Here is a 20,738-nt window from a genome sequence, read left to right as displayed (position 1 = left end):
TGGTGGGATTTTCAACCAAAAATATTTTGTTGGGAAGAGTATGCCTTCTTCTTTTTCTTTAATTTCTCTTCCTTTTTCTTATATTCTTGTTTTTCCCTTCTCTCCTCCTTCTTGGCATACTTCTTCTCAACTCCATAGGTGTGCACTATGCTTGTTGCATGCCTTATTTTTGTCATGTGCATACTTGCTGTCATATGAAATGTGTAGTAGCGCATTTGACAAGCTCTTGCGATCGTTGCAATATTATTTTACTAGAGCGATCAAGCTTGGACCTTAAGCAAGCCTTTCTCGGGAAGTAACCCGTGGTTTAGATTAGATTTTCCTTTTCTGTTTAGAATAGATTTTGCTCTCATGGAAATTTTTATGTGCCTTTTGCTAGGTACATGACTTGATATACTTTGGTGCTTCGATTTGGATCAAGAATCAAGGAAGGTTGGCTCCTATTTTTGCTAGCATATGGAGACAAGGTTCAATTCTTGAGAAATTAGCTTTGAAAGATTTAATTTGGTCATTTGCGGGTATTTACACCCACCTCAAATCCGGTAATATCTTTCCTTGCTCTTTCTCTAGTGGATGATGCCATGTTGGACATATGTTGGTTTGTTGGATTAATCTCCTTGTTTCCCTCCCAATGGATTATATGATTTGCGTTTGAGTGTATTGTCTCATTCAAGCTTGGGGGAGGGTATTATATCATGTTTTGTGGGATGTTGATCCATATATGCTATGCACATTTGTATATGCTTTTCCATGTTTCTTATATTTTGAAAAACTCCAAAAAGATTTTTGTTTCTATCAAGGCAAATTTGCAATGTGTTTTGTTTTGTTCTTGCTTTGGAAATAATAACATCTGACTTGTATAATTGAATGCTTTTCTTCTTAAATGGTAACGGTGTGCATGGTTTAAGAGTACGCTTGGTTGATTCTAGAATAAAGCATGCTAAGGTAGTTGTTTAGAACTAGTGGGAACATGAAGCCGGATTCTACTTGTTTGTGGCATGTTTGGTAGTTGCTTCCTATAGTCGATTTGACACCAATAGTGAGTTTTTGCTCCATCCGTGTGAGTTCTTTGTTTTTCAAGCCTTCTACCTATATTTGCATGAGCGGCATGGATCCTTGACTTTTGCAAACCTAATATTGAAACTTAACTCATAGATCTTGAATCCGAGACCGAACCATTTAGGGAGGACAAAGGCATATTTTCGGGGTGGTATTTTTCATTTTTAGGATAGTTTGTTTCATCTTTATTTTTGGGTTTACATTTGCCTTCTTGCAACCATTTGAGCCTTATACCTCCTTTTCAAGCCACATCTTTCTATCTTTGGCCTTTTGTTTCATTTTCTTTCTTTTCTCTGTTTTTGTGAAGCAATTGATCATACTTGATGGAGTTTGTGGTGGAGAAGTTGAAATGTTTTGTTCTTATGAAAGAAAGATTGTGTTATATCTTCTCTGTGAATAATGGCAAATGATTATAAAAGCCGTCCTACATTATAAAAGGCATGGACAAATAAGTGCAAAAGTTGAAAATGTCGTCCAAAGTTAAAAGAGGCGAGGACAAAGCACTTTTAAAATAAAAATAAAAAGAAAAAAATAGTGAAAAATGAAAAAATTCAAAAATATTTTGATGTGAGTTTTCTCCCTTTTTAGCATTGAGGACAATGCTCCATTTAAGCTTGGGGGGGAAGCGTTCTCACGCTTTTTGTGTATATGTTTGTGATTTATAGCTTTAAATCAGCTTGGGGGGGTTAGTTTGTTTTTGTTTGGTGACTACTTGATTGTGATTCTAAGAAAGGGCCCGTTCTTTGCTTCACTATTAGGAAAACCACCATATTTTAAATTTTAGCCTACCTTCACCCTTTTGCCTTAACGTTACAACCTTGGGGAAAGACCTTTTGACCTAAGTGGTTGAATCATTCATCGGTGGAGAGGAATGAGTTTTAGGAATAGGGAGAGGGGATGCAAAAGTCAAGATGTCGAGTAGCCTAAAAATTCTCTTTTTCAGGTTCCTTCGTGGAATCATTGGGATGCTCATTGGAGGTCAATTTGAAGCAATTAGGAAGAACGTGGTAAGATCGTTTGGGATGAAAGTGGATTGTGAAAGCTAGTTCCTATGCTTAGCATATTTATGTTTCAATCAACCTTGGGTATCTTGGAACGTACGCTCCCTTACTTGTTTAGAAAGATTTGCATCCACTTGTGCTTGTACATTTGCAAAAGTCCTTTCATGAACATTTGTTTTCTTTTCTTGTATTTTGTTTTCTTTTTCATGCTTTGCCTTGTTTGTATTATTAATAGAATTATGGGTAAACTCTTAGGATACCCTTACGAGAGCATCACTCGTCCTCTAGGGCGATCTAGGGGTTTAAATGGCTTTTCATTAGTTGCTAAAATTGACCGTGATTCCTACGAAAGTGAGTTAGTGTATATTCTTGTCTCCTCTTTTCTCTAGTTTGTTTTAATAAGCTCGTCATTTCCACTCCATTGGTTTTGTTTTGCTCGAGGACGAGCAAAAGGTAAGCTTGGGGGTATTTGATGTGTGTCATAAATGGCACACATTTGACGAGCATTTAGGACCTTTCTATCCTCTTTTCATAGCTTTCATGCTTAATAAATGCTTAGTTTTATGCTTTGTTGCTTAGTTTTACCTTTCCTCTCATATTTTGTTAGCTTTTGTGCATTTCGTTGGTTTTCTAGCCTTTTCTTCTTTATTTGCTCTATTTTCGTGGTTGTAGGTATTTAACGAGGTTCGGGTCTTGATTTTGGTGATCCAATATGGTGGAGGAAGATTTTGGATCAAGTTCATGGCATTCGGGAAGCTCAAGATGCAAAGAAGTGAAAGTTCCAAGTCTTGGCTCTTCTCTTTTGCTCGCTTGCAGTGCTCCCTTCAAAGGGAGTGTGTGCCCTCCAATATTCAGCATTAGCTACTGCCTCCTAGTGCTCATCACCATCATAAATCATATGTGCACCCCTTGAGCTTGAAGAGTTGAAGATTCGAAGAAACCCAGCTGAGTGCGGCCGCATGCACGGATGGTGCGGCCGCAAACCATGGTGGTGCGGGCGTACATCATGGTAGTGCGGGCGCACATCCTTTGTAGTGCGGCCGCATCGGGCGTGGGTCTTTTCCGATCGAATTTCGACGATTTTCTCTCTCCTCTTATACCTTTTGGAACCCAATTTTTGGAAGCTAGTTTCATAACAGAATTAGATCATATTCTTAGCCTAGTTGAGAGCTTCTTTCTCTAGATCTAGGGTTTAGTTTTAGGAGTAGATTTTAGAGAGAGAAAGTGAAGAATTTTAATGGTGATTGAGAGATTGAAGATTCAATGGTGACAATTGTATTGGAGATCTAATCTATTATCAATGAGCATTTCTAAACTCCATCTCATTTATTGTTTTGTTTAGTATACATGTTTAGATTGTTTGATTTTGATTGGATTTTGATGATTGATGATAGATCTTTGATATTCATATTTGTTTGGTTTTATATTGATATTTGATCTTTGATTAGTGGATTTGTTCTTCTTTAATTTATTGTTGATTGTTGATTACTTTAGTTGTTTGTTGAATTGATGATGTTGCTAGAGTAGTTGTTTGATTAGGGATTTGGTGAAGCTTGTATTATGTAATGGATTGATGTAGATTGGGGATTTTGATGGAGTTGATGATGTGATTAAATTGGTTAATTGATTATGTGCATGTGTGTGTTTGATTTAGGCTTGATCACCCTAGTTATTCACACTAGATTACATTGTAAGTTCCCATTGATACAGACCATTGATTTGTGGCTTACATTTACACGATTGAGGTGTTTTGTGATGTTTCCTATCTAGAGCTTATCGTAGTTGACGCTAGTTAGACCTCTAGGAGAATAGCTTGATACGCTCTTTTGGTTGCATAATTGATCTTCCTTCACATTGCTTGACTTAGTCAACTTCCTAAACCAATTTGCATTGTTCATTGCTATTATAAGTGAATCCTAATCCCTAGCATTTTATTTGTATGATTTCTTTGTCTTAGTAGTTGTTAGTGTCCTCTTTTACCCTTCGTCTTCGACCTAGCTTAAGCACATAATTGGAAGCACTTAGACATTACCGTTCCTTTGGGTTCGACCCTTAACTTACCTCTATACTTGTATTTAGGTTTGTTGAGTGTTTATAAATTTTGTTTGGCTTAGGAGGATTAGTCCAACGACCTAATTTTCCCACGTCAGTTGCTTATCAATGCAAGTTATGACTTGACATATACCGAGTCGACTACTAGGTTGAGTGTATGTCTTTTTAAACACACGAGTGCTGTGAGTTTGGGAGGGTTGTTCACATAAAAGGGGTTGAATAGGAGAGCAATCGAGTACATCTTTTACTTGCCACAAAAATGACAGTTGAATGTGTGAGCACTAGTCTTGAATTCTATATACTCATGTGGTTTGCTCTATTTGACAATTGTTGGGGAGGATGAGTGATTGCATGAACGAGATTGATTGACATTGAAGCATGTTTATTAGATTTTCCCTTAATCGTTTGTGCTTGATTTGATTACTTGGGGTGAGGAATGTTTTATATATTCGTTGATGAGCTCTTTGCTTAGGGACAAGTAAAGGTTTGGCTTGGGTGAGTTTGATATGTCTTATTTATATAGTATTTTACCCCCGTCCCTTTGTCATAATTAGTAGTGTTTTTGGCTCCTTCGAGCCACTTACTAATTGGTGTGTTCTAGTGTTCTCGTAGTTTTGGTAGAGTTTTATAGGGAATTGCACTTTTGGAGCATTTTCCATGGATTTTATGGAGCGACTACGAGCATTGGAGGAGCACGACCATCCTTTGTAGCCCAAGGCCGGTTAGAGTCATCGAACTGGTGATTAAGGGCTCGATACTTGAGATTCCGAGGCAATTGGACCAAGCGATTCAAAGCCCCAAGGAGGATATTTGGTTTAGGCTGGAGTTACGAGCCTAAAAGAGGAGTCTAAGATGCCCAAGTGGCCTTGCCCGGCCAGGAGAGCACCCGCCCGAAGGGACGCCCAACCGGGCGGGGCGGAGTATTATTGCAGTAGCTAGCGCTCGACCGGGCGCGAGAAGCATTCACTTGAAGAAAAAGGTGGGCTCGGCCGGGCGGTGTGGCGCCTGACGGGCGCGTCTCTCTGATGATATTATTAGCGTCGGATTAGTTTGTTTTAGCTTATGATTTCTTGCTTACTACAAATGCAATTTTATTAAGCAAATTTAGCACTTCTTTTACACACTCTTTACTTCTTGTAATCTCTCTACTTAGATTATTTCTCTCTCTAGAATTCTCTCAACTTTTTCTTTTGTTCTTGACTCCACTTTGTAATTCCGTCGATTCAGTAACGATTTCTTCTTTATTAATTTCAGTAATTTTATCCCTTTAATCCTTTATGACATATTTAATTGGTTTGTTTAGTTTATTTTTAATTATTTCTGAGTAGTTTACTTTATAGTTTTTATGGGAATCTAATAAAAAATATTAAGGGTTAACTTATGCTTATTGATTGTCGATGCTTAATTAATTTCCTATCGATTGCTTCAATGCTATGCAATTAGATTTGGGCAGGTTTAACTGTATGAGTTTAGCAATATTGATTTGAGATTCGAGAGATGAGAATTGATGTTTAGGCTTAGTTTCAATAGGCAGACTAATTTACAAATGGTTAGGTAGCGAAAGCCCTTCATGATCTGATTAATAGATGCATTGATGATTGATTTTTATGTTATACCCTGGAATACTGTTTATTAGTGAACCTATGCCCTATGCCTTTAAATATTCAATTTCTCCTACTTTATTTTCCCTGATCATGTTCTTCGTAGTATAGTCTTTTAATCACAATAATATTGGTTACCTTGATAATTTAGATTATAATAATTAATTAGGAGTAGAAAGATTTGTTTCCCTGTGGATTCGACCCTACTTCCCTATCTTCTACATTAGTTAGAGGACTTTACTTTTGATTAGGGGATACGACATTACCCTTTCAAAAAGATTATGTATATTTGAAAGGGTGAAGATGATATGATGGGCTAAAAGGGGTGCCTCTTATCATAAGTATACCTTGTGCTTAGTTCTACTTGGATTTTATTTTTTATTTTTTTAATGCAATGATCATATGCTAGAAAAGAAATGCTCATTTTATATATTCGTTGATGAGCTCTTTGCTTGCTCAAGCTTTCTTGCATTCGCTTCATTTGTTGTTGTTTCACAAGGTCATTGATTTGAAGGGACATAGCCTTCATCATTTCAATCATTTTAGCCAAGTCCTTCCTAAGTTCATTGACTTCTTCTTGACTCGCCATTATCTTCTTAGCTTTTCTTTTCTGATTTTTATCAAAAAGTAGTACTTGAACGAAGGTGTTGTCCTTGATTAATCGCCCTTCCTTTCTTGTCCAAGTGCTGTGGAAAGGGAAGTTAAGGATACTTTTTATTAATTACTTGACTCAAACTCTATTCAACATGCTATAGATGGGAAGAGATCATGGAAGAATGAAGAGTGCGATATGCATAGAGAAAGCATGTAGAGAGTCGAAAGATGATGTAGATGGAGAGATATGGAAGAATTAGGAATAGAGTGTACCCCCAACTAAAATGGCGGAAAAAACAACTCATGCATGTACTTAAGACATGGTCATAGTGACATATTCACATAGTGAAGACACCTTTGCAGAAGACTTGTTGAAGACACTTTAAACAACATGTTATGTAAAATGGTGTACCGGGATGCCTTATAACTGACTTTCCTTGCGTTGAGGGGGTCGTTTGGAAGGATTTTATCTCTCAAGTATTTTAAGATGGGCGTCGTCCAATTGTCTTCAGTTATGATTTCCATGACGTCTGGTGTTGATGTGGTGTTGATTGATGGCGTTGGTAAGTGGACAAGGGGTATGCTGGTGAGCGATGATTTTCTAAGTGCTGAACCAAGGTTGGGTTATAGATCAGCTTGAATGTTTTTATCTCTACAAATTTGATTGATGGAGAATGGGTTGAATGTTTTTTAGAGTTCTTCAGCTTTTTCTAGGTTTACCATCCTTTTGGAGTCTTTGGCAGCAGATTCCGCATTAAGTTGCCTGGCGATTAGCAATGAATCACTAAAGACATTGACTCTAATAGCTTCTAGATCTTGGGCTACCCTCATTCTTATTATCAATCCTTCATATTCTGCTTCATTGATCGTCGCCTTGACGTCATAACTGATAGACTGCATTATCAACTCCCCTTGTGGCAACTTTAGCACAACTCCTAATCCAGCGCCCCGTTGGTTGTTAGATGAAAAGTCGCAGAACATTGTCCAAATTGATTGCTGGTTAACGTTGTTGATGTCTTCCAATTCTTTGTTCGCCAGAGTCTAGGCTGAAGTCTGCCACAAAGTTGGCGAGAGCTTGGGACTTAATTGATTGTTGTCCTAGGCTGGTAAGTGATGTTGTAGGTGCTGAGTAATATGCTCCACTTTGTTAGTCTACCTGCTAATTCAAGCCTACGCAATACAAACTTAATTGGGAAGTTAATCCTCACCACCACTGGGTGAGTTTCGAAATAGTGGCACAATTTGTTAACAGCCGTATACAAAGCATGTATGAGTTTTTTTAGTGAAGAATACCTGGTCTTTGCGTCAAGCAAACACTTACTTATGTAGTATACAGGTAGTTGTTGCCCCTGATCCTCTCTTGCAAGGACGGCACTAACTGCTATTGGGATGACGACCAAGTATAACTCTAGTGTTTCGTGCTGCTTAGGCTTCGACAGTAGTGGAGGAGTCATCAAGTAGGCTTTCAGATCTTGCAAAGCTTTATCATGCTGCTCAGTCCATTCAAATCCCTTATTTTTTCTGAGGACGTCATAAATTAGGTGGCATTTGTCTGATGACATGGAAATAAAGCGGTTCAATGCTGCGATGTGTCTGGTGAGCTTTAGCGTTTCTTTAACGTTCCTTGGGTATTCAATGTTGATTATGGCTTTGATCTGGTCGGGGCTAGCCTCAATTCCTCGTTGCGTCACGATGTACACTACAAATTTTCTTGCACACACTCCGAAGGAACATTTAGTAGGGTTAAGTTTCATTCCATATTGATGCAAGACGTCAAAGGATTGTTTGAGGTGTGCGATGTGATCTGTTGCCTTCTTTGATTTGACGAGCGTATCATCGATGTAGACATCCATTGTGTCTTCTAGCAAGTCCTTGAACATCTAATTTAGGAGCCGTTTATGCATTGCACTTTCCTGTTTTAGTCCAAAGGGCATAACCTTATAAAAATATATACCTTTGTCTGTCATGCACGCGGTCTTTTCCTGGTCTACCGGATGCATCAATATTTTGTTGTATCCATAATAAGCGTCCATGAATGTTAGTAACTCATGTCCTACTGTGGCGTCGACCATTGTATCTATGTGAGGCAGATGGAAAGGATCTTTGGGGCATGCTTTATTAAGGTCGGTGAAGTCGATACACACCCTCCACTTGCCATTCTTTTTGCTAACCACGACAACGTTTTCCAACCAGTTAGGATACTTCATTTCTCTAATTTTTCCAGTTTCAGTCAACTTCTACAATTTTTCGTTGATGATCTGTTTTTAATCTGGTGCAAAATTTCTATGCTTCTGCTTTACTGGACGACAACCTAGATCAACGTTCAACTTATGTGTGATGACGTTGGGGCTTATACATGTCATGTCTTCATGTGTCCAAGCAAAACAATCTGCGTTAGCTTTAAGAAATGAAATGAGTTCTTCTCTTATACCTAGGTCCACGGAGGCTCCAACTTAGACGGTTTGCTCGAGCTTATTTGGATCCAGCGCTATTTCATCAATAGATTGTTCATTGGGCTCGTCTGACGCTGGTCCATGTTGTAATTGCTATGCTGTCCTCTTACATGGCTTCAATGTTGACCTATAACATATTTTGGCTTCTTTGGGTTCTCCTTTAATTTCCTAGACTCCCCATCTTGTTGGAAACTTTAGACTTTGATGATATGTTAACGGGATGGCTTTCATTTTGTGGTACTTGGGCATCCGATGATGGCGTTGTAGGCTGACGGGCAATCCACTACGTTTAATAACTTGGTATGGAGATTAATTCCTCCTGCAAAAGTAGGTAAAATAATTTCTCCACTAGTATTAAGTGCCTCCCCAATGAAACCTACTAACACTGTAGATCTTTTGACCACGTTCCTTGCATCTATGCCTATGTCTTCTAGAGTATCTTTGCAGAGGACTTTTGCAGAGCTTCCTCCATTTATCAGGACCCTTTTGAGCTAGTAATTGCCTATAGTCAAGGAAATGACCAGTCCATCATGATGCTCTTCTCGATGTTCCCCAAGGTCGCAGTTGTCGAAGGAAATCGTCATGGCTTCTAAAGCCTTATCCTAGTTGAATCTGACGTCTTCAGGAATGACGTCTTTTGTTGCGCTAAGGTAATGTTGGCGAGAGCTCCACCTTCACGTAATATTATTCACTAACAATAACCTTTATCAACTCAACCTCAAATAATAATATAAACCTTTACTCAACTCATCTATCCCATAAATGTGCCGCACTCTTTGTTTTATACCTAATCTTGGACATGGGTGATTCGAATAACAAAATAACAAGTTTAAAAACTTTAATACTCTAAATAACCAGAAAAACACTTTAAACCAGACCACATATGGGTCAAATCCCACTGTACCGAACCATAGAACAATAAATAATAATAATTGTACCTCATTCTTAACTCATGATCATTATCTCATTACCAACATGCCAAGGACTAAGGTGCATAACATCGAGCCTAAAACCAAGAACAAAATAATCATTCTCAAGCTTTTGATCTCATACATTAATCAAATAATCATTTACAAACTAATAGACGAAATCTCAATAATGACACAACTTCACAAATAACATAACAATTTGATTTAGAATATCTCAACTCTTAAGGAAATAATACTAGTACCCAAATTTAATCAATTTATAACCCAATATAATATTAGTAACCCTAAAACCTCAATAACAATACTCAAAGCAATAACATGAAAAATCCTAACATAGTTGTACAATCAATTTTATATACAACAAAAATAACACGATACTCAAATCACATAATATCAAAATAATTAATCATATATAAGTACACAATTACATATATCAAATCGTACCATTCACACATAACCATACGAAATATAATACAAACAACTGTAATATATGGTTCGTGTGATTACCTATAATAGTTATTAGGAAAAAATTAAGCAAGATACTCCACCTTCACGTTCAGCAATTCACGCACATGACTTGAAACACTATCCAGTTTGCTTACTAAAGAATCTTGTGTTACCGTTGCCAGACCTAGAAGATTAGAAGAACAAATCTACTAACGACTTACCTATTTTTATGGTGAAGATAATTATCTAAAGTCCAACGGCTATCTTGAAGACCTAGGCTGGTGTTCTCATCTTATAAATAGGAGTGTACCGTAGCTGTAGACTCTATTCTATTTTCTCTCTCTCTCATAAGTATTCTCTGAGCTCTTAGCCATAAATATCTAAATTGTAACAATCGTTTATTCATATATTGCAAATAGGTGGATCTCCCCCCCCCCCCCCCCCCCGCAACTTTTCCCACTTCATTGGGTTTTCTACGTTAACAAAATATCATTTTGTCCTTATTTTATTTTAGCATACATTTATTCGCTATAAACCCATGGACATAAGGTGAAGAGAACGAATTTTAATATCAAAACTTATGGCTGTAGAAAGATTATTAGGGTTAGAATAATTATATACGCTTAGAAATACAGAATCCTTTTAAAATTAAAATAGGGTTTAAAAACCTTCCGGACCCTAAACTAAAAATATGAGATTAGAAAAGTTATTTATTAAATAAAAATACATAATTTTTTTTAAAGTATGTTATATAAAATCATAAAATATTTAGGTATTACAATCTACCCTCCTCAAAACAAGTTTCGTCCTGAAACTTAAAGTTAGGAAAATTGGGTATTACAATCTACCCTCCTTAAAGCAAGTTTCGTCCTCGAAACTTAGAGCAAAAAAAACAACTTACTTGTAAATTTGAGTGTATGTAAACCTGAAATCAAACTTTTCTATATAAAATAGATAGATAGAGTACTAAAATTATAAGAGTACTACATACTATCCCCCTTAAGAAAGAGTTCGTCCCCGAACTCAATGTGCTTGTGTTTTATAAAACAACTTAACTTATGTCAATTTTAATCCTAACTCTTAACTAACAGGTTCATTCCTAAACCAAAACACGATGGGATATGAAGATTCCTGAATAAATCCCACGAGCGTTTAGGCTCTGAATACCATTTTGTAACACCCCTGTAGACACCCAAATGTGTCTCCCCAAAACAAAAACCAGTGATGAATATCTTTCATGTCGTTTGATTATCGAACAAAGTGAAAGTGTGAAAAGTCTAGTGTTGCGGTAGTTTTGTTAAAAATCTTTCTTTCAGTTTTCGAAAACCTACTCTATTTTATGAAAAAGAGCCATTCCAATTTAGTTTGGTCAATGATAAGGGTCCAATAATAGTTTAGTTGGATTAGGCTCGAAAAGAGCTTTCCAACGATATATTACAAACCCAATTCCGACAAATAATGAGGAAGTTATGGCCAAATTGCTAAACTAGGCCCAATTTGGTTCTTACATGCGACCCAATGATCTAGAGGAGGGCCTATTATTAATTATCATTTCTAAAGCTATTAGGATTGATTATAGTCTTCTAGAATTATCTAGAAGGTTCTCTTAAATCCTAATGGAGTTAATGGAATTAAGATTGAAAATTATATTTTAAAGAGATTTATTTGGAATAAAATAAGTGTTTTATTTTGATAAATCTGATCTAAAAACTGTTTAATGCGGAGTCTAATTACTTAACTATATGAGGAAAAGGATTCCGTATAAAGTGTGTTTTATCTTTTAATTAGTACTGAACGATGGAGTGCGTCGCCAGTCTGTAGGCTGGCGCTGGGCTTGTCGCCTGGCGACGGAGCTAGCGTCTGGCGCTGATGCCTGTCACCTGGCGATGGATTGCAATTTTATTCCGTATATAATTTTAAGTATTTTCTATCGTTTCCGGACTATTTTCCAATAAATTGGGTCCTAGACCTCCGTTTTCAATTATCAATTCTCATCCACAACCATCACAATTCTTTCTCTTCTCTCTTAATTAATATAGCTTTCTTTTCTGTCTTCTAAACCAACCCTTTTGTAAACACAATTTTGCATTCACAAGATCTAAACACACCTAGCCAAATTCGAAGTTACTTTTTCCCTAGACGTGAAAGAATGATACAATCTGAGGATTTGGACCCTAAATCCAGTTCTAAAGTTTATACTATTTATTTCAATTATTTGATTTAATTGTTTGATTTAGTATTTTATTGGAGCTTACTGATGCGTATATTTTGTTATTAGAAAGAGGCACGATGCATCAAAGTATGTAGTCTTATTGCTCTATTCTTGTAGAAAGCATGTTTATATTTATTTAATTCCTAGTATCATATTAGGATGTTTTTAATTGCTTTCTGGTATCATGTTTAGGGTGCTTCATATTATTTCTTATATCATGTTAGTATCATGTTAGGGCTAAAGCTTTAATCTTTATTGTTTAGTGACATGCTAGGAGTTGTTATTAATCTTGTTGGTATCATGCCTAGGGTCTTTCTATTAATATTATGCTTTATTGTTAACATGGTTATGATTATGATGATTATGATTGTTATCATTATGCTTCTTGATATATATTATTGGTATTGCTTGATCACGCCTTTTATACATGTTTAAAGGAAATTCGTACTTGAAATCACGCTTAATAAGAGAATTAATAATTTGGTTTAGGCTAATCATCATTGTGGAAATCACAATAGGAAGATCACACCTTTGATTGCTTTGGGCGTTTTATATTTCGAGGTTGGGTTGGGTCAGACAATGAATGTCTAGACTTACCGATGTGTATTGTGCTACCAGTTAGGTGTTCCATTGTTCACTATCTCGACGTCGTGCTGTACTTGTTCAAGGGTTTTTATTTAGGATAATTTTGTTGATCATGCGGTGTCTTCTGTTGGAATTTTGGGTATTAAACATTGCCATAATTTTGTTCGGATACCCTTGTTGATGTTTGCTATCAATCTTGGATTTTAGCTAGAAAGGAGGTTGACATACACAAGGCCCTCAAACATGCAGATGTGTTAGTTTATTCCTGGGAGCGTGGTCGCGATGACTATGATAACTTGACAGGGTCTTCTCCATTGACACATCATGGGCTTCTGACTTTGTTCCTGACCGGGTTGTGGTTGATGCGGCTCATAAGAAGCGTGTCATGTGCGAATTAAGTTGTTAGGCGATTGGATATGCTTTCAGTCTTGTATCCTTATCTTCACTTGGGTGATTAGAGGAGGTTGTTGCATTACTGATGCGGGTTAAGAAGTTCTCGATGACATAAGAAATTGGGGCACGTACTACTGCTCATATATTTACTAGGATAGGATTTGCTATAGCTAGAGGAGTTGGGCCTAGAGATTGTATATCGGCTTCTCACTAATTTTTTTGTAGGTTGTATGACTTTGTCTGTTTTTTTAAAGTCATTGTTCTTGTTATTGTTAATGTGCACTGATAAAATTTGAGAGTTTGGAATTGTAGTGGTTGGAGTAATTTTTAACGAGCTAGGTCGCTTTTATGATCTGTAATTTTTAACGGGCTAGATCGCTTTTATGATCTGAAAATTTAAAACTATTAGCTTTTGAAGATTGAAAGTAGATGTTGGGTTTTTTCTTTAGTATTTTTAGAATTTAAAATGTCATAGCTAGTCAAATATTATTTTGTCAAACACTCATATATACTCAATGAGAAAATATACAATAAGTTTATAACCTTGATAAATGACAATTGGTTATCAAGGGGTGTAAATGTAAATTACATCTAACTATGGTTAGCTGTTGTTTTATCTCTCATCTTTCAACCTTTTGGTATTTTCTGATTTTCTTTCTCCTCCTTCAACCTGTTGTTGTTTTTTCTCTCCTCCGTCAACCTTCAATTTCAATGATGGAAATACACCTTCTCACTATATGACGTCGAACAAGTCAAAATCAATGGAGGGAGAAAAGCTTATCTATCCTTTAAGATTAACCATGCCCATTATTTTCAGTTTGTTATTTGGGTTTTCGCTTAGTTCCAACGGCGAAGCCGCCGGAAATGGTGGCGCGAAGTCGAATTTAATAGAGGAAGGAAAACTTAATTAGCTACTCTTAAAGGTTAACCATGCTATTAATTTCTCCATTTTTAATTTCGTCTGCGGAAATTGAGTCACGGACTTGACAAAGAAGGTGGAAGTGGGCAGAGATTAGAGGGAGAAGATTAAGGTGGGTGGGAAGAAAAAATTATGAAGAAGAGGAAGAAGAAGGAGAAGAAGGAGAAGAAGAAGAAGAAGAAGAAGAAGAAGAAGAAGAAGAAGAAGAAGAAGAAGAAGAAGAAGAAGAAGAAGAAGAAGAAGGGAGGAAGAAGATGATGAATAGTAGCAAATAGAGAGTTAATGGTGTTAACTTTGAAAATCTGTCCAACTTGTCATAGTGGCTCACAAACAGTAAAAAAATTAAATTTTCTATTAAAAAAACACTAATTTCAATTCAATTTATTTTCGAATTATGAAAATGCCATTTGAAAAACATGATTTGTTTATCTAGGTTATAAACTGCGGCTTGCTCATACTTAATAATTTATCTTCACATCTAACAATTATATTTTGTTAAACAAGGCATTGAAATAATGTCAATGGAAAATTCTCTAGGCTTAAAAATGATGTGAAGATTTTTTTTATTTTGCTTTTAGTAGCAAAATTAATTCGTTAATTAATAAAAAGTCACATAATTCAACATCTACGGGGATTTGATTTTATCAATTATAAAAGATATTGAATTAAACAATGTTATACATAACCCTTAGGGGACGTTGATTTTATTTGTAATCATCTTATCTCGTAAACAACCACTAATTACTTTTTTATTTGTAAATATCTTATCTTGTAAAAAACCTCAAATTACTCTCCTCAAAACACACAAGGGGGTTGATTTTATTTGTAAACATCTTATCTCGTAAAAAACCTCTAATTACTTTTTTTTTTTTTTGTGTGAAAATGTTACACATAACCCTATATATATATATATATATATATATATATATATATATATATATATATATATATATATATATATATATATATATATATATATATATATATATATAACATTAATTATACTATTTCGTACGTGATTTGGTCATGCATTTTTAAATTAATACTATCAAATTAGGAAAAATAATAAATGCTTATCAATAGCCCTAACGGCTACATATAACATCACCTATTTTTTTTTTAATTTGATTTTTATTAACCCTTAAAAATTCTATACATAACCCTAATGACTATCAATAAGAAATAGAAAAAGGAAAGTATTAGTGAAATATATTCATTATTCACACTGATTTACGCGTGATTTTGTCACACATTTCTGTAATATTATCAAATGATGAAATATATTCAATACTTACTTGTAGCCGTAAGGGCTACATATAAGATTATCCATTTATTAATCTCAATCCATGCATTACCAAAGATCAATATATACTAGAGCTGTCAAAAACCAACCCGAACAGGTGAATTCGAACCGTTTCAAACAGGAGCCGAACCGATGAGAACCTATTATTTTAAAACCGTAAACCAACCCGATCTGATTTTTGAAAACCTCAAACTGAACTGATCCGAATATTTGAGAACCGTTAATGAACCGTACCAGTTATCAAGCCGAACTGATACAACCCGAAACCGAGAACAACCCAAACTGAGTACTTCTGAACCCGGTAGCAACCAGTCCCATTGTAAACTGAAACCGTTTAAACCCGACAAAAACTCGATAAACCCAAATCGCTTACAATTTGTAACTAGTTAGGGCCGAACTGTTTATAACCCATTATAAGTTATGACAGAACAGTTTACAACCCGTAACCGGTTATAACCAAACCGTTTATAACCCGTAAGTCCGTAATCCGATATGACCGTAGAGTTTTTTTTTTTTATTTTTAATTTGAAATGTAAAGTATTTATATTGAATAGGTTTGGAATTTTGATGTCAATGAAACCCTTATGCTAAAATATTATCGTCCTTTTACGAGTAATGGCTTATAGAACACTAAATTGTATTAAAAAAATCTGAATCAAAAGGTACATCTAGATTTGTTACTATCATTTGATCCTGAAATTCATTATACAAAAAAGGGACATAAAGCTAAACAACTAAATAATCCTCCGTATGATCTACTAGAATAACTAATTAAAGAAGGTTGAGGGTATACCAGAAGATTTACATTAACGAAACTCGTTTAAAACTGGCAAAATAAGTTGTCAAATCGACTTAGTTCAACTCGAACTGATTATGGCCTGAACATATTACAACCCGACCCGACTAGGACCCGATATGTTTTAACTCAAACCCGATTTAAACTGATAAATTAAACCGACTGATTTAACCCAAACCGATTATGACCCGGACCAATTATAACCCGACCCGATTAGAATCCGACCCGAAAAGAAACTATGATAAAAATAAACCAAACCGAACCGACCGAAATTATTTAAAACCGACCCGATAATAATTCCAACCCGTTAAAAATCGACCTGTTACAAACCAAAAACTGATAAATCGAACTCAAAACCGAACCGAAAACCCGATTGACGCCCCTAATATATACATTAGATATTCAATACGGAATACAGAGTATTATCTTAAAATCAAACACAGTTTGAAATCTGACAGTAATTAAAAACATATTTTTTTTTGGGTACGACAGCTGTTTTTAGTTGTGAAAAAACAATGACAAAGAAAGTTCTATTCTGCTGTGCCTGTGTTACATGTAAATAAGAAATTAGCAGTAGTACTAATTAATGTAGTTAATATAAAAACAAGATTGAATAAATTAAAGAGCATTAAATTGTTTTTGCTTGTTTCAATATCCGTAGAACACGGCAAGGCCAAAGCCACAGGCAAAGCCAGAGCCAAAGATGTGGCTTCTACTCATGTGCTTCCATTTTGTTGTATTTTACTCTTTAATTAAGTAGCACCGAGTAACGTGCATTTCTTAATTACTCTTTAATTCAAACACCAAAGTCTAAATGTCAGGGGAATCTTAACTTAGTCTCAGAATCCCAACTTCACCTTTATTGTCTCTGCCTTTTCTAGCTCGTGTTTCGCTCCATATTTTGTAAGTAGATTTACACTTTGTTTGGATAGGAAAAATTGAAGGAAAAGAAGAAAAGAGAAATGAAGGGGGACAAAATCTCTTATTTGCATAAAATATTGGGGGAAGGAAGGAGAAAGAGAGGGAGAGATCCATTTTCCCTCTCTCTATAATAACCATAATCTCTCCGAAATTGGAGAGATTTGGAGGGAAAATAGAGTTCACGTCCTCCTCCCTTTCTTTTCCCTTCCCTTCCTCCATTTTCCCTCCCCTTCTTTTCCTTCCTTCTTTGCTAAACCAATGTTGTAAACGAGAGGTGTAGTAGATTCTGCCATCTTATCGGTTTTGGGCTGACACATAAGATAACCGGTTGGTATTGATTTGGGTAGGTTTTAAACAAGCCAATTTGGCATATTGGATTGGGTTTAATGAATCAATTTGGCATAGAGGAAATTCTCGTTCATCAGCCTGATTGAAATGCAATGTAAATCAAGGGTCATTTTGGTCTTATCATTGTGTAAGTCAGGGGCTATAGTGTAAATTAACCAATATGTACACAGCACGAAAGTCTGACTAGGCAAACGTCCTTGATAGTCAAACAAACATTCAAAAGTCAATGAGTCTAATTTAACGTCCTTCTTTTAGAAATTGAATTAGGTCTTTTTTCAAAAAAATCGAACTCAAATAATTACTCGAAACCCTAACTAATACGACAGTGTGACAGTAAAAAATAGCCATTGATGTCGGACCTCCAACAAACCAATTCGAGGATGTCATATTATTTTAACGATCAATAACTGGTAAGCCCGAATTTAATCATTGATTCTAATTTGTACAATATTGTCGTCAATACCTTTAATTTCTTTAAAATAGTTGTTTCCTTGTAATTTTATTGTTCCCGAAACTGTATCAACTCAGATGCCAACAAATTTTGGATAGATAAGTTGGGTTTTAACGTATTTAAACAACTTTCAAATTAAAAGACGTCATATTCACGACAGATAACTTGGGTATTAACGAATGACATTACCTTAACAAATTACAACTCTTTAACGGCGGAGATCGCGACTGTGATGGCCTTTTCTGCTAGTCCTTAGCTGAAGGATCACAATGGAATAGGAAGAGTATCCATGGAGTACCAGTTTCAGAGGTGACGATGGAGATTGAGGTTTGATAAGTGACGATGGAGAATGAACAATTTCATTTATTTTTTTTTCTTCTTTTATTTTTTATTTTTCATTTTTCATTTTAGTGGTAATAACAGTTTGTCAACGACGTTACTAATGGCCTAAAGAATGTCCATGTTAAATGCCATGTCATACGCTGACATAACAATATAAAATTATCTCTGGGGTCACACCATGGCCCACAAAAATTGGCTGATTGACAAAATTTTGTTGATCAGCCTGATTAACTGGGGCTGCCTCATTTGGCATAATATTGGGTCAAGTCAAGATGGTACGGATAAGGTCATAACTTGAACATGTGAAGTCAGTAACGCTTACATTTTTTAGATCAGTTTTGATTTGATCATCTCTAGTTAGGTTCACAGATGTCTACATTCTTGTCTTCTTGACCGGTTAAGGCACATACACCAAGCTCGGGTAATCTTACTAATCTGTGGGTTGGTTTTTTTTTTTATTTTAATTTTTTAATTTTTAATTTTTTTGCTATCCGGTTATCTTGGGTCACCCATACTAAGACTAGGTAATTGTATAGTTTCGATCGGGTCATTTTGCATCAGGTAAACATTAGATCGGGTCGGTTCAGGTTAAACTGGGTCAATGGAAAACAAGTTGGGTAGCAAGTTCAAGTCAGGTTAATTTCGGGTTGCTCAAATTTGGATCGGGTCACTTCAGGCAAAAATATTTTCGGTTGTTTTCAGATCATGTCTAGTTTGGGCGACTTGGCTTGATAAGATTATATTAAACCAAGCCGAGGCTTGTATTGGTTTAGTTTAGCTTACAACGTGGGCAGTCTTATGCAACTATGCTCGTATCTACTAGTCTACTAGACTACTACTCTATTATGTTATTTGTATTGGATCCTTTATATTATGTCATATATATATGTCTACAAGACTACAAAGTCTACAACTAAACTAATAGTGCGTTTTGCGTGTGGCCACTCAAACACCCCTATTTTACAATTGCTAGCCATCTAAAATTTTATTTTACTAAAATCACATAATTTAAATTTAACTAAGCTACCACTTAACACTTTTGGTTATTATTTATGTTAGTGAGATCCAGCAACCCTCACTGTCAGCTTCAGGTCACCCCTCCTTAGGGGTGTCCATTATTCGGATAAAAATCGAAATCCAATCCAATCCAAACCAAATTATTAATTCGGATTGGATCCGAACTTTAACTCGGATCGAATTGAACGGAAAATTTGAATTTTCAAATTGGATCGGATTGACCTTGTTTGGATCCAAAAATCTCAATTAACCGAAATATGAAACCACACTTTTACAAATATTGAATGTTTATATTAATCATGTAAAATTATGTTGATAATTACATTAATATAATAATTGTTTTCAATACTTGTATTTCTAATGTACAAATTTATAATTGCTATTTTATTTTAATAATCACTTTACACCTTAAAATTTTGCAATGTATTTTTATTCGGATTTCGGATCGAATCTAAATAACCGAATTTCTATTTGAATTGGATCGGATTGGAATGATGAAAAATTCAAATTAGATTGGATTTGACCAAAATCCAAACTGAAAACCGAATAGACAACCCTACCCTTACCGCCATAACTGCCTCCCCGTCTGCCACTAGAAAAAAAATTTAAATAATTTTTTAAAAAAGAAAATAAATTAAAAAGCCCAACCCCTCCCCATCAACCACTCCCCCCCCCCCTCACGATGGTCGGAGCCTAAAGCTTTAGCCGGTGCCGGCAACCTCCCTTTCCTTTCCCCTACCCTTTTCAGTCACTCTTAATCCTAAACCACCATAAGTGAAACTCTAAAATCTGTTTAGGGTGATTTTTAGGCTGGTGGTTTAAGGTTAGAGGTGCCGGTTTTTGGGGGAAAGGGAGTGGCATGGGGTCGCCGGCGTCGACCGTAACTTTGGGTGCCGGTTGCTAGTAGGGGGAAGGGGGTAGGGTGGCAGATGGGAGGGGGGTGGGTAGTTGAGGGTAGCTGGGTTTTTTTATTTTTATATTCTTAATTTTTTATAATTTTTGAATAATAAACTTATTATTCGAAAAATAAAATAAAATTGTATATAAGATGCAAATGTGAAATAGGGGTGTTTGAGAGGTTATAAAAGTGAAAATTTCCTTTCCTCAAAAAAAAAAAAAAAAAAAAAATGAAAATTTTCTCAAATTAATCATAGGTAGAATTATTTCAAGTTTGGGATGGAGAATAAATTTTGAACTTTAGTAATGTTTGAATTTTGAGATTGTAGCTAGGTAAAGTTATTCCCTTTCTTTTCGTAATAAACATCACATTTTCCTTATAATTCCATTTGAGATAATTGCAACATGACCTTATATA

This window comes from Chenopodium album, chromosome 19, assembly GCF_948465745.1.
Source record: "Chenopodium album chromosome 19, dcCheAlbu1.1, whole genome shotgun sequence".
Taxonomy (NCBI): Eukaryota; Viridiplantae; Streptophyta; class Magnoliopsida; order Caryophyllales; family Amaranthaceae; genus Chenopodium; species Chenopodium album.
This window is presented reverse-complemented; position numbering follows the sequence as displayed.